This window comes from Camelus dromedarius, chromosome 22, assembly GCF_036321535.1.
Source record: "Camelus dromedarius isolate mCamDro1 chromosome 22, mCamDro1.pat, whole genome shotgun sequence".
Lineage (NCBI taxonomy): Eukaryota > Metazoa > Chordata > Mammalia > Artiodactyla > Camelidae > Camelus > Camelus dromedarius.
Window position 1 is genome coordinate 32,842,626 of NC_087457.1, and position 15,559 is coordinate 32,858,184.

Here is a 15,559-nt window from a genome sequence, read left to right on the forward strand (position 1 = left end):
CGCACCTAAAACTGATATAATATTTTAAGGCAACTGTACTTCCATATAGACGTATTATTTTTTCTTCAAAAAAGGATCTGTCATTTGGGATATCTACAGTAAATGTTCAAGTACAGATGCTGAAAACACGGTTGTATACGGAAACTTGGAGATCTGGAGATTGTCAGGTGATGCTGATCTGTCAAATAAGGTGTGGACAGGAGGCTGGCCAGACTTTAGAACACAGCTGTTAATGACAACCTTGACAAGGTTATCATTTTTTCTATTTCAAGTGGAAAGCCAGGCTGGTAGTTTTAACAGAGAAGGCGAAGAGAGAATTGAAGACGGGCAAGTCCAGACAGCTCCGCTAAGAAGCTCTGCGGCCAACGGGAATGGGCCCGCCTGGAGCTGTTAGGTCAGGACGTAGCTTTTAATGAACTTTTTAAGTTCAGAGAAACCACCGTGTGTCACTGCTCCTGGGCCTTCTCCGCAGACAGTGTGACATACGTGTGCGCACACACCCTTTCACACCCACGTCTGTGTTTCTGTGTCGTCTGTCTGTGAGATGAGTGCATTTGTGTACATATGCACTTCCGATGGGGACGTACTCACTGAAGAGTCCGACTCAAGGTCACAAGTTTCCTTCTGACATCCCTCTCTATTCTTATTTGTAAATTAATTCTCCAACAATAACCAACCCAGTTCTTATTATCTGCAAAGTGCTTATTGATTGGTTGAAGTTCAGAACACGCGTAAAGTGTCAGAACTGTTGACCCATATCCCCATGAGAAACATGTGATTCACTAAATCGCAGCATCCAGGTACAGCTGTTTTTATCTCTACTGCTGCAGCGTCCAGGCTGTATACCATTTTCTACTCTGATCCACCCAGGTCAGTGTAGTCTTTTATTCGTGTGAGAGTCAGACTCATTTGTTAAATGTTTATATTTTGGTTTTGGTTCACCTCACAGACTGGTTGGTTTTAATTCCTCATTTAATGTGAAAGATAGTTGGAAAGCTCCTGTGGTTGCAAGAATCAGAGCTGTACCAAAATATACACTTGAAGTATTTCTACTTTCTCCCTGTGTCCCACCCACTTCCTCTAGATAACCAGTGGCTGTACTTTCTGATTTATCCTTCCTACATTTCTTTCACATACATGAGCAGGTGAATGTGTACTGATTGTATTTTTTTTACATAGCAATAGTATGCTATAAATGATTGTTCATGCTTTGTTTCACTGAACAGCTTGCCCTGGTCAAATCACTTCATATTAATTTATGAAGATCTTTTTATTTTTTTAACTGTTGAATAGTGTTCCATGATGTAGGTGCACCATTATTTATCAATCATTCAAACAGTCTCCCATATGTGGGAATTCAGGTTGTTTCCAATATTTTTCAATTGCAGACAATGCTGCCGTGAATAACCTTGTCTTACTGATGATGTAACTTCAGAGTAGATTCCTAGAAGTAGGATTGCTGGGTCAAAAATTAAGTGCATATGTAGATTCTTTGGTTGGTGAATTTCTTTAGTTATTGGCAAGTCTCCCTTCAGATGAGTGGACACAATTGACATTCTCATCAATAATATATGGGAGAGCCAAGGCAGTAGAAATAAAAGCAAAAAAACACAATGAGACCTAGTCAACCCTATAAACTTTTGCACAGCAAAGGAGATCATAAACAAAACATAAAGACAACCTACAGATGGATAGAAGATACTTGCAAACAATGTGACTGACAAGGGCTTAAATTCCAAAATATACAAACAGCTTATACAACTCAATAACAACCAAAAAAACAACCCAATCAAAAAAATAGGCAAAATACCTAAATAGACATTTCTCCAAGGAAGACATACAGATGGCCAATAGGCACATTAAAAGATGCTCAACATCACTTACTATCTATCAGAGAGATGCAAGTCAAAACTATAATGAGTTATCACCTCACACCAGTCAGAATGGCCATCATTCAAAAGTCCACAAACGAGAAATGCTGCAGAGGGTGTGGAGAAAAAGGAACCCTCCTGCACTTTTGGAGGGAGTGTAGCTTGGTGAAGCCATTATGGAAAACAGTATGGAAATTTCTTAAAAAACTAAAAATAGACTTACCATGTGATCCAGCAATCCCACTCCTGGGCATACATATATCAGGAGGGAACTCTAATTCAAACAGATACATGCACTCAGTGTTCATAGCAGCACTATTTACGAAAGCCATGACATAGAAGCAACCTAAATGTCCACTGACAGGTAACTGGACAAAGCAGTTGTGGTATATTTACAGGGGAATACCACTCAGCCATAAAAAAGAATGAAATAATGCCATTTGTAGCAGCATGGATGGACCTGGAGATTATCATGCTAAGTGAAGTAAGTCAGAGAAAGACAAATATCATATGATATCACTTAGATGTGGAATCTAAAAAAAAGATACAAATGAACTTATTTACAGAACAGATTCACAGACATAGAAAACAAACTTATGGTTACCAAAGGGGAAAAGGAGGGGAGGGATAAATTAGGAGTTTGGAATTAGCATATAAAAACTACTATATATAAAATAGATAAACAACAAGGATTTACTGTATAACACAGGGAAGTATATTCAGTGGCTTATAATAACCTATAATGAAAAGGAATCTGAAAAAGAATATATATAAAACTGAATCACTATGCAGTACACGAGAAACTAACACAACATTGTAAATCAACTATATTTCAATAAAAACACAATAATGTATGGGAGAGCTGTTTCCTCACAGCCTCCTGGGCAGAATGTGTTGTCATATAATTTTTAAAGATTTGTGTCAGTCTGATAGGTGAGAAATGCTATCTCAGTGTTACTTTAATTTCTTTAAAAATGAGTGAGTTTGAACATTTGTCATATGTTTGAAGACCATTATTATCTCTGCTGCGGTGAATTGTCTGCCCGTTAGATTTTTACGTTTTCTGTTGGGTTTTGGTTCTTTGTCCCACAATGTTTTACAGCTTTTTGTATATTAAGAGTCTTAGCCCTTTGAATGTCACTTGTCTTTTGATTTTCCTTAGTATGTTTTTGTTGTGCATTTTTAAATGCATTTTTACGTAGCGACTTTATCAGGTTTTTCTTTTCTTGGCTGCAGGTTTTCATTTATTGTTAGAAAGCCATTCCCTGTACTGATCTTAAAGCGGAATTTATTCCTGTTACTTCCTAGTGCTTGTATGGTTTCAATTTTTACATGTAGATCCCTAATACACTTGAAACATTCTTATGAATAATTTGAGATATGAACCTAATTTTATAATTTTACAGGTGACTATCCATTTGTCTCAACACCATGAATAAAAGAGTCTGTATCTACCCCTGGGGTTTGAGATGCCACTTTGGTGACATCCTATACTTCCATGTATATTAGGGTCCAGTTCTGGGCTTTCTCTTCAATTCCACTTGTCCGTATGACTGTTCATACACCAGCACCATACGTTTTAGGAATGGAAACTTTATAATATGCTTGACTATCTGGAAGGGCTGGTTCTCCCCCAGAGTTTTTCTTCAGTGTTTATTGGCTATACTTTTGTGTTTGTCATTCTGTGCGAACCTTATATCCAGTGATCTAACTGCATAAAACAGCTGATGGATGTTTTTATTGGGATTGCATTGAAGTTAATTAGAGAAACTGGCAGCTTCATAACGTTGAATCGTCCTCTCCTAGAACAGGGACTGTCTTTCCACTTGTTCACATCTATTCTTATCTTCCAGGAATTCATCTAGAATTTTCACCGTATAGGTTTTGCACATTTCTTGTTATTTTTTTCTAAGTTTTTGTCTTCTTTGTCGCTGCTTGAAGTGTACTTTTCTCTACCATCATGTTGTTAAACTCTTCAGTATTTATTTCTAAAAAGGTTGTGGATTTTTGTCTGTTAGTTTTATAGTGTGCAGTCTCACTGAATTATTTTAATGTTTTGTGAGTTTTGTCATGAACACTCTGCAATTTTATAGGTACATACATGTCATCTGCAGTTGAGACAGCATAATTTTTTAAAAATATATTCTTGTGTTTCTAATTAACTTATTTTGTCCAATTGTACCAGCCAGTACCCCACAAGGCTAGATCCTAGTGGAGACAGTGGGCATCCTTACCTTGTTCCTAATCTTAGTTGTAATGCCAGCAAAGCTTTTTCTCCAAAATATCAAATAAGACACTAGCTTTAGGATTAAGATTATAAATATATATATATATATATACACACACATACAGGTATGTACACACATAGACACCTATGTAATGATATATATAATCATGTTAAGAAAGTATCTCATAATTCCTATTTTCAAGTGTTTTTATCATAAATAAGTGTTGAGTTTTGGCAAAGGGTCTCTCCACATCTATGGAGATGATCATATGTTTTGTTCTTTAGATTTGTTAATGTTGTGTATTACATTACTGGGTTTCTAATATTGCACTAAATTTTAATTCCTGGAATGCAAGCTGGTCATGGAACATTATTTTTTCCAGTGGTAAGGAATTCTATTTGCTAGGATTTTAGAATTTTTGCATTGACATTCATGAAGGATATTGATCTGTGACTTCATTTCTCTGTACTTTAATTATCTGGGTTAGGTATCACTGTCATATTTGCCTCATAAAAGGAATTACAAAAAGTTTTCTTCAGGTGCTCTGGAATAATTTGTAAGGTGCTGAGGATATATTTGTTTTGAGTTTTGGTAGGAGTCTTCTGATAAACCCTAAGCCTGGTGTTTTCTTGTGGGGAATTCCTTCATAATTTTCTCTATTTCTTCTATGAAAATTGGTCTGTTTAAGCTCCATAATATTGTAATTTCTTAGGAAATTATCCATTTCATCTAGATTATGTCAAATTAATTTACATAGAAATCATCAAAATAGTGTGGCTTTTTAAAATCACAGTCATCTTTGAGTCATCTTCCTTATTCTCTTCCTTCAAGTAATCTTAAAGATGTGTGTGTTGGTCCCCGTGTCACCTCCGGTTTGGTGACGTGTGAGAAGCAGTCGCAGAGCTCAGCGTGCAGCTGTCCTCACAGAGAAACGCTACTCCAGCAAAAGGGCGCAAGGCAGGACCGGCACAGGGAAAGGCACGTGTGGGTACGTCCGCAGGACACAACCTAGTTAATCTCTCCAGTAACGTACTGTGACAGTTCCTGCCGAGCGTGTCTGCCGGAGAACTCTGGGCTTCTGCTGGCAGAACTCCGGGCTCCCAGAGGGAAGCAGGCACCTGGTGTAAACCCCAAGTTTGTACCGAGTTAAGCCACAGTGTATCGAACAGGGAAAGGCCAACATCCGTGTAAGGAGCTCAAGCCCCCGTCCAACGCCCAGATGCCAGACTAGGGGGGAGCCTTTCTCGGGATGGGAGTCTCAGGCCTGCGCGTGTGTTTCTGCATGAACTGTTCACATAGGTGAAATTACTACACACGGTTGTAGAGGAGTTTGGAGCGATTACTTCCTACATACCCAATGTTGTCTGTGTCATTCCAAGTCGTACCCGCTAGTCGTCGCTGTGCAATGTGAGTAACACGTTAGCACGTTTGTGTCGGCGGAGGGTGCAGCCCAGGCACGGCCGCCAGGCGGCGTCGCCGCACGGCCGCTCCGAAGCGCAGGGGCCGCTGGGAGCGTGGCCGCCGGCGGCTCCCGGGGCTCCAGCCCCGCCCCCCCACCTCAGGGCGGGCGCGCCCGCGAAGCCCGGACCTCGGCCTCAGAGGGCTTCGCTCCGTCCGGGCAGCCCACGTCTGCCGGGGGCACCGAGGACTGGCCCAGCGCCGCCCGCCCGGCCCGGGGTCACCCGAGGTGGGCGTCCAGCTGCCCCGCGGGACCGACGGGGGACGTGCGTGCCGCCGCCCGGCCCCCCAGGTAGGCCGCGCCGCCCTGGCCCGCGCCCGTCCGGGGCCCTGCGGCGGGGACTCGCCTCCGGGGACCCGGGGACCCGGGGGAAGGGGCCTCGGAGCCCCGCGGGCGGGGACGCGGGAGCGGACGGCAGGGTCGGGCTCAGTGTCCGCGGCTCGCGGTGTCCCCGCGTGTGGGTGAGGCCGGGCCCGGGGTGTCCCCGCGTGTGGGTGAGGCCAGGCCTGAGGTGTCCCCGCTTGTGGGTGAGGCCAGGCCTGAGGTGTCCCCGCGTGCGAGCGAGGCCAGGCCTGAGGTGTCCCCGCGTGCAGCTGAGGCCTGGCATGCGGTGTCCCCGCGTGTGGGTGAGGCCGGGCCCGCGGTGTCCCCGTGTGCGGGTGAGCACTGAGCCCCGCGCACTAGGGAGCGTCCCTGGGGGGGAACGCACGAGCATGACTACGTTTCCGTCACGGGTGAAATGGTGCTGATTTGAGTGTCCTCCCTGGAAAGTACCCAGCAAACATTCCCCACTGTCCAGGGCAGCGCCCCCCGTGGTGGGGGTGGTGGGGTGTCACTGAGATGTCACAGCGCCACCGTTGTGATCACGGGGAGTGTCCTGGACTTGTTCCCACACCCCCACACCCAGCCTGACCTGGTCTGCACTGAGGGGACAGGACGCTTCAATCCTGAAGCCGTATCCCTGACCCCGTTTCTACCCCACTCTGTCTCCTTGTTCTTTCTAAACCACACACTGGTTCCTGCCCTTCCCTCGCTAGAAATTTTCAGGAGCAGCTCACAGGCTTTAGAGAGGCCCCTTACCTGGAACACACACACCACCTTCCGTGGCCTGGCCTCTGCTCGCCCGTCCTTTCCCCTCAGCTCTCCAGTCTTCCTGTCCCCACCAGAGGGGTCACACATGATCTTGCACCTGCCTGGAAACTTCACTAGTTGCTCATCTTCCTAGTTGCCTTTGCCCTCCGACACCCATTCCGGAGCCCTTTCTCTGCGCAGTACCAGGCAGTAACATTTCCGCAGAACCCTCAGAATTCGGTAATTATTTCTCTCGTGGTACTTGTCGCACCGTCTGGAAGCCACCTGGCTCCTTGTCTGTACCACCCTCTCTGTTCCGGGTACAAAGTAAGTTCTTCCAGGGCAGGAATTGTCTCGGGTGCCTGTTGTGAGTGTCATGCGTGGCCTTGCTTCCTGCGCTCCAAGGTAATATCACCGGTTTTCTCCTATGGTTTCTGCTAGGTGATTTATAGAGTTATATTTAGATTTATGATCTATTTCCAGTTACCCTATGCATATGATTTGAGCTGGCTATAAACCTCCTTCTTACGGTTATTTTTGCTGCATTCCGTTACGTTTTGGCCCGTTCAGTACATGTGGGAAAATGTGGGTAAGGCCCTTTCCTTGTAGACCTCGTGTGTGTTTGATGCTTTCTTTCATGCTGAGATGGGCTCCCTCCATCCTGGAATGAGTGCTTGCATGATTAGGATTAGAACTGCATGCAGCTTGTTAGAGTTTCTCTTTGCTTCTTTAGCATGATTTTAGTTTCTCTTCTCCTTTTGGAAAACTATTATTTTTAGTATTTTAACAACTTTTCGGTTGAAAATAACCCTTATTTATTTTCCTGAATGAGAAGATACAGATGTTTTAGAACCTCTCGAATGTCTTCGTACTGATACTTGGCTGATACGATTCAACCGTGTTTATTTAAGTTGTTCTCATGAGGTTGCATTTGTTTATTGCTTCCTAGACATGTGAGCTCTAATTTTATTGTCCTGTAAACATTGGGGCTGACCTCCAAGTTCCATAATGTGGCTTGTCAAGTTACTCTGTTTGTCAGTTGTATCTCTTTAGCTATCATGCATTAGTAGCATTTCATTTCTATTTATAGAAGCAAGTCTTTTTTCAGGAAGCAATATATCCCAAATATAGTCCTAAAATTAAGAGAAATCATATTTTCATGTGCGTTGCCATGCAGGGTAGTTACTATGAATCCTTTGTAGCATCGGACGTATCATCTCTGCGGAGGAGGAATAGTGTACCTGCCCCAGGTCATGTAGAAAGTGGCTGAAGAGGAAATTAGAAACACTCAGGAAGGTGGGCTTCAACCAGAAGATGTTTCAGAAGAATTGTAAAATCTCTTTTTATATCAAAACCACATTTTTGTAAGTGACAGTCTCATCTGTTCTTACCTTTTACGTGAGTTAGGTGATGCCGAGAGAAGAGCGGGGTGGGAGAGCTGACAACAGAGGCATGGATTTCAGAGAGACCCGTAATCAAAGTCAGCTTCACAGTGGAAACAAAGATACCACTTAAAAGCACAGAAAGATTATGTTATACCTCAGATAGCACCATGCCACCCTGCTGGAAAATACTCAGGTTTCTGCATTTTATCACCTAAATTTCTACCAAATGATGTTTTATGTGTGTGTGTATAAATAAAATAAATGTAATAAATAATAAATATAGGGGACTGAGCATAGCTCAGTGGTAGAGCCCATGCTTAGCATGCATGAGTGTCTGGGTTTAATCCCCAGTACTTCCATTAAAAAATTAAATATATGTGTATATATGGGGGAAGGAGAAGTGAACGCTCATGGGGAGGTGATAACACAGCACCTGGGGTGCTTTTCTTGAAAGGTGGCGGTGCCCTGTGTTGCCTCCATAAATACTGTTGTACTAAAAGATCTGAATTATATGATCCTGTGTAGACGTTAACACTGAATATAAATCCATTATTACTTTTTCCACAAGCTACCTGACACATGCAAGTTACATAGATGCACTGTATATAGGAGAAGTCTTCATTTCCACCTATTGATTTATTTTTTATCAATGCAAAGTATTTATTAGCACATTAGTCAATTAAAATATGCTTTTTGCTGATTAAAATTATGTTTTGAATGTTCTCAAATATTCTTGCTGGTAATAGCTCCTTTTCAGATTAACACAAACACAAATGCACACACATGTAATCTTTTTCTTTACCTTGGGATTTTTATTTAGCTTATTTTTACCTACATTATAATGTAAGAAAATAGGGAATTAGATATAAACTGTCTACAGAACAGCTTACAAAAGAAACATTGAACATATTGTGTTTTTATAGCTTACAACAGACAGTTTAGGGATTTGAGAATATGCTGAGGACTAGTACAAGTTTATTTTATTTTAGAGATAGTTATATGAGTGAGAGGTGCCAAAATACACATAATACATACAAATGTAAATATTTATTAAACGTGATAATTTAGTTAATAAAAGAGACATGGTGATACTTGTAAAAGAAAACAAGTTTGTAACTATTAAGAGTGTAGATTGTTCAAGGGAACAGAGAAAAAAAATTGAGTAATCCTAAGTTTTTACAGAATGCTGTCAGAACACACACACACACACACACACACACACACAGAGCAGGTCATGCAATTTGAACTATGAATGTAGTGAACGACTGTTTATCCCAGGGTTTTGTGCTGAAGCATGCTGATTGTCTGGGAAAGAGGAACTGGAAAAATAAAAAGGTCACCACACTTTCCCCTAGCTGCCAGCTTTTTCTTGATGTCATTTTCCATCTTGCACATTAAATTGTCAGTTTTATACTGAAGAAGTCCCACTGTGTGTCTAACACTTTAATTCCTTACTGAATATCGTACCTGGACGAGCAACTTGGAATAACTCGTCAGTAATGAAAAGTCAGTGCTGCAGCTCTCCTGCTCATTGTTGGTCTCTGATCAGCTCCGCTTGAGAGACAACGTCGTAATCATTTGTTACTAGTGCAATACGTATGTGTTAGTTCAAATTAATGGTGAATAACATTTCGAGAAGTATAAACGTATGAATACTATTTAGTATAATACTGAAGTGTTTATTTTAAAAGTTGTTTTTAAACTGGGGTATTTTAATTGCCAACTTATTATTAGTTAAACTTTACATTTTATCTGAAGCTGTGTCTGAAACCTTTAACTGTATCCTACTGTTTCTTCTTGGTTCTTTATTCTTCTTTTTTTTTTTTCAATCACTCAGCTTTTCTTTTTGTGGCCAATGGGCTGCACAGTGATCCCACTGTTCTTATTTCCTAGTGTTTAGCCTTGTGTAGTCCCCTGTCCTTGCGTGTAGACTGGCTCTGTGCTTGTTTATAACCAGTAGAACATTTCAGAGGTGGTGGGTTGTCAGTTCCCTGACTGCCTTATATAGACCCTAACTTCCATCTTTCTGGCCAGCCCTCTCCTTTGCTGGCCTTGCTGAAGCTAGTTGCTGTGTGGAGAGAGAATGACATGAACCACATGACAGTGACTTCAGGGTGGCCTCCAGCCAACAGCCAAGTGGAAGCTGAGGCCCTCAGTCCAGCACCCTGAAGGAAGTGAACCCCTCCGAGAACCGTGTAAGTGAGCAGACCCTTTCCCTGGAGAGTCCTCAGGTCAGGCCCCAGCCCTGGGTGGACCTTGTGTTTGCAGTCCTGGGGAACCCTGGCGTCTGTGTTAGAGGGTATGTACTTAGCCCACAGGGGATGGGCCGTGGTGTTTTATGTGTGCGTGTGGAATTTTGCTGCTGCTTGCAGACACCCTCAGTAAAAACACCATGGGGAGCTTGCCCTGGAGGTTGAGGTGAGCTGAAAACATTTAAAGCTAAATTTCCGAGGATGAAGGTCTGACCTCAGTCTGTCAGATTAAGAGAAACGATAAATGTTGATTCTTGGTCTGGGCGTTAAGTAAGAATGAATAGTATATAGTACACTTACAGCTCAGAGCAGTAAAATTCAAGTCAGTTCTTTTAATGAACATGGCAAAATCAAAATATCATTTCTTTCAATCTCTTTCTGCTCTTTTGAAAATGAGTTTGTATCAAACATGCTACTTCTGTAACCTTTGGAAAAGTATAAATCTAAGAACTCTCATTACTAGTCATTATGGAATAACGTGGTGACTACAGTCAGAGTCCACATAACACGGGTCGACTGCCCACGTCAGCCCTGAGAAATGAACAGAAGTGGCCGTGCCAGGCACCGCGACAGATCTGTAAGACGTGCGGGTCACACTACAGCCCAGTCAGGGAAGCTGCGTGTGGAAACTTGTTGCCGAGGAGAACAGAGTTTGACACTTACTGCAGGTGGCTCCCCTTTCTTTACAGCCAGCAGTTTCTCAGTCTGCAGTGGTGTTTCTTTGTCTTGTCTGATACAAACTTAGTCATCTGAACAGAGACCTGGAAACAGCTCAGTTGTCAGTGAGTAGCTCTTAATCTCTTACTGATTAGTTCTGTGAATTTACTTAAACCATTTAATGAATGTCCATTCCTGGAATACCACACTGAGAATTAGTATGTTAATTAACTCAACTTTTGAAAGCTGTAGTACTAAAGGCAGAAATGTTATTAAAAATATTTGCACAAGTGAGCACGTACACTAGACTAATGTGTAGGACCATTTGGAAGTCTCATATGTGGAGAAACTGATAATTGTATTGGTCTGTTGGTCCCTTAAAATTAATAAACTCAACCATCATTCATCTTTATTAAGAATGTAATTAAGTCTTAAGTATGTAATTGAGATTCAGATCACATACCCACTTGACCCTCATAATCTTTCTAAAAGAGTCCAAGGACTGAGAGATGAATTATTTTGTTTTCAAATAAATTCTCTACAAAGATTTTACTTTTATTAGTAGGGAGTTTAAAATTTGTGTATTTATATTTTCAAAACTGGCTCCCCAGTGATACAGTTTTTCCACAGTACGAGCACAAAACTAAAACTATAGGTTAAGTAAGTGGCTGAAGAAGAAAATAACAGTCCTTTAAAACTGCTGACCCGTGACTGGCCATTCTAAAAACTTGACTGTGCCTTTTTTTTTTTTTTAACACTTTGAAGACTTCTTATTTTTTGTAAAGTGGGGAAGAAATTGATTGGGTTTTTGCAGTCAAATCAGCTGGTAGGATTCCTTCTTTTTCGTTGTCCTTTTATGTCTGAGTAGTTCTGGGTAAATGTTTGAGAAAGGGTAGAGCCATAGGTGTGGTCATTGGGGGAGGAGGTGGTGCATCACCACGGGTGGGAGGGATCCCTTAGAGATAGTGGTCCCCGTGCCCAGAATGCAAGGCGCTGACACACGGCTGTCAGAAGCACGTTACTCCCTTGCTGAATGATAACAAAAAGCAGACTTGGCAGACAACTAAGAATTCTCAGTGGGAAGATGAGCAGACCTTTAATGATGAAGGGAGTGCTAGTCTGTGTGATATGTGCGTTTTTTTGTGCTTTCACAGCGTTGTTCAGAGAAGGGATTCATAGATTTCAGCACAAAGAAGGGTCTGTGGACTTTAAGAAATTCTGATAAAGAGATTCACACACATAAAAAATTGAACTCAAAAAGTAGAGTGTGAAGGAAGAAGATATGTCATACACATAAAGCGGACTTGATAAATCTAAATAAGTTTTAAATGTTAAATAGGGACAAATAAAAACAACTATAAATGATTTAAATTTGTCTAACAACTGAAATTATCAGCATGGATTTTTTTTTTTTGTGATTCAGTTTATATATATATATATTTTTACAGGTTCTTTTCCATAGCTTACTATGAAATATTGAATATAGTTTCTTATGCTTACAGTAAATCCTTAATTGCTCTCAATTCGGATTTTAACTCTAGCTCTGTATTATTTACATATGACATAATTGATTATAACATAGTAAGACTGGAAAAAAAAGGAAAATTCAGTCCAGAGACATGTGCAAATAAAAGCACCTATTGACATCAACCAAAGGGTATTCTAAGGTGGAAATCATTCTTGTAGATTAAGACAAATACAGCAAGATCATGTAGTAATTTGAAGCCATATGACACACAAACTGTAGAGGGCAATCTGACCTGATTTAGTCAAATCAAGTGTGTGCATGTTCTGTTATGTACAAATTCCACTCTGAGTGTAGAGCTTAACAAATACTTTCAAATGGATTCAGAAGGCAAGGTTTACAAGGATATTTATCAACATGTTGTTCATGTAGTGGAGAGTTGACCATTTTGTCCATCATTAGGGGAATGGATAAATTGAAAGTGATGGATGGAGTATGAGACGCTAGGCAGCCCTTAGGAGACACACGTTGTTTGTGCACACTGCGGTATGATCAGATGCTAAAAACAGAAAGCTGAATTTTTTAAATAGAATGAGAACCATAATATCTTACCATTTACAGGAACTTAAAATGCGTAAGCTCCAAACTGTACTGCACATTTCACAAGATCATATATTTCATTTGCATCGCATACGGGTGCTGCATAGAGTGTTTGCCTGGGGGGAAAGACAGGAGTGAGGGATGGCAATAGAGAAAGGGTGTTAATTAACCCATTCACTCATCTACAGACAGTGTTCACAGACCAATGATAATAGTGTGTGTGATTTTACAATGTGTAGTCGTCTCAGCCCCTCCTCAAGACAGAAAGCAGGTGCGATTAAGAAGTAGTCTGGGTTCAACTTGTGGTGTGGAGCCAGCAATCTCTAGGGGAGCAGCTCGTCTTCTGTAGAATCTATGAGCAACAGCAAAAACAAACAAGCAAGCAAGAAAACTGTTTGAAGGCACCGGAGAGTGAATAAGAGCAGGTCTTTTTTTTTTTTTTTTTTCTTCCAGTGGGGAGAGAGAAGGGCTGGTCCACAACTTGGAGCAATCAGCCTCCCTGCTATGGGTTTTCTGTTTTTTGTGGCTTTTTCTCTGAGGGTCCCACAGTCACAGCATGGCCTGGGAAGTGAAAAGGCTACCTGGAGGAACCAGAAGGCCCCAGGACAAATGTACAATGCAACACATAACTCACAAAAAGAGATACATCCATCATGGTTAAGCACATATAATAGGTTCACTGTCATAAATCAACAGAGTCATGAGACCACAGTGAAGTCCTGCTGCACACCTAAGGGGGCGACTGAAATGAAGAAGCCAGTGTGTGCTCAAATACGTGTAATACCTTCACTCGCAAGAACCAAAAACTGAAGAAAACCTGATGGTCTATCAAAAGGTGAATTAATGAACAAAATGTGGCATATCCATTTAATAAACAGGAGCTGCTAGTATGTGCAAAACTACAGACAGACCCCAGAATCATTATGCTAAATTAAATGGAACAGGAAAGAGTCTACACTAGGTGATTCCATTTATGTAAAATACAGTATACTCAAGTCACAAAGCAGATCTCATTGAATTTGAAAGAATCAGTAAAACAAACCTGTTTTTAATCACAAAGCAATATAATTAGAAACAAATTATTTAAAATAGTACAAAACATGTTAAGTCTTTAAACTTGAGTAGTGACTGCTTATTAAATTGTGTATTAAAAATGAAATATTAATGAAAAGAGCATTTTTTAGAATTAAATGATAATTAAGAATATATGTATCAGACCAATTGGGATTCAGTTAAAGTATATAAGATTTATTAAAACATTGAAAGCAAGAAGGAGAATCAAATACTGAACACTAATGATCAAAAAGAGTTGAGAAATTGGGAAAACAGCACCTGACCAAAGACAGGCAGAAGGAAAGTAAGAATAAACAAGTAAGAGAAATTGATTATGTAGGAAACAAAGAAATAAGAGCAAAGACCAATTATACAAGTTCATTTCTTCAAAAAATAATAAAGCAGGTAAACATGAATATTCAAGAAAACTGAAAAAGAGAGAAAAATATATATGAGTGCAGGGGTGTCCCATGGGCTAAGAGAGCAGAGATGTAAAAATTGTAGATATAAAATTTGATTTCAACAACTTTTTCAGCTTAACTTTTAATAAAAATGATAATTTTGTATAAAATCATAATAGAGCAAATAGAATTTGTTTCAACTAATATCTAATAAAGTATTTCATGGTTATAAAATTAACTTCTTTCCTCCTCCTCTCTCAGCTGTAACAAAAGTCATCAGATTCAGATGATTTTATATAAACATTTCACTGAAACCATAAGAAACAATCTTTGTATATTACAAATTGTTCAAATGATTCCCCAAATAGTATGCTTTACAGAAACAGTGTATAGCAATGTATCATGAAATAATATATCATGAAAAGTATATTTAAAAAAAATTGAAAATTAAAAATATAATCCAAAAGTTAACATTTTTGAAGGTAAAAAATGTATCTAGTATAATTCGTCTGGAATTTATCTGTATGTATGGAGATAAAAACAGCTCCTTTGATTTGTTTATCTACCCAGAATTACAAAAACAGTAGTGAATTTTTAAAAATATTTTCATTAAAGACAAAAATAAGAAGAGAGTGCTTGATATCAGTACCCTCACTCAACATCGTGTGAGGGTCCCTAGACAGAGCGATAACACACACACACACACACACACACATACACATACACATCTTCATTAAGTTTGGAATAACAGATTTTTTTAAAAAAAACCTTTTTATTCTTAAGTGAATTTTCTGTATTTTAAATTAAAAAAAAATTAAAACCTAAAATTATTTGGCCAGGTATTTAGATGAAAATCAAGAAAGAGAAACTTGGTAACTTTTCATAAATGACTATATTAGTAAAAAAAAAAAAAAAAAAAGAAACTGAATACTTTCACTTAAAGTTCTGATAAAAATTATAGCAGCCATAGCATCGATTCTAAGAAAATAAGTAAGTCTTTATGGGGGAAAAACGACGTAAGAGATAAAGAGGATGATCATACGTGCACGACATACCAGAGGTTTTACCATAAAGAACCTTATCCTCACCACATGTTTAACTTCAGTGCAATTTCAAG

At 40.1% G+C, this 15,559-nt stretch overlaps 1 protein-coding gene across 1 annotated transcript in view; it reads left to right on the forward strand.

Moving 5' to 3' along the window:
* Positions 1-5,721: 5,721 nt before the first annotated feature.
* The window catches only part of CSMD1 (CUB and Sushi multiple domains 1), a 1,691,213-nt gene continuing 1,681,375 nt past the window's right edge, over positions 5,722-15,559 (forward strand). Inside the window, exon 1 of the mRNA XM_064477604.1 lies at positions 5,722-5,849. The gene's annotated coding sequence lies outside the window, so the exon portion shown is untranslated. The remainder of the gene's footprint in view (positions 5,850-15,559) is intronic.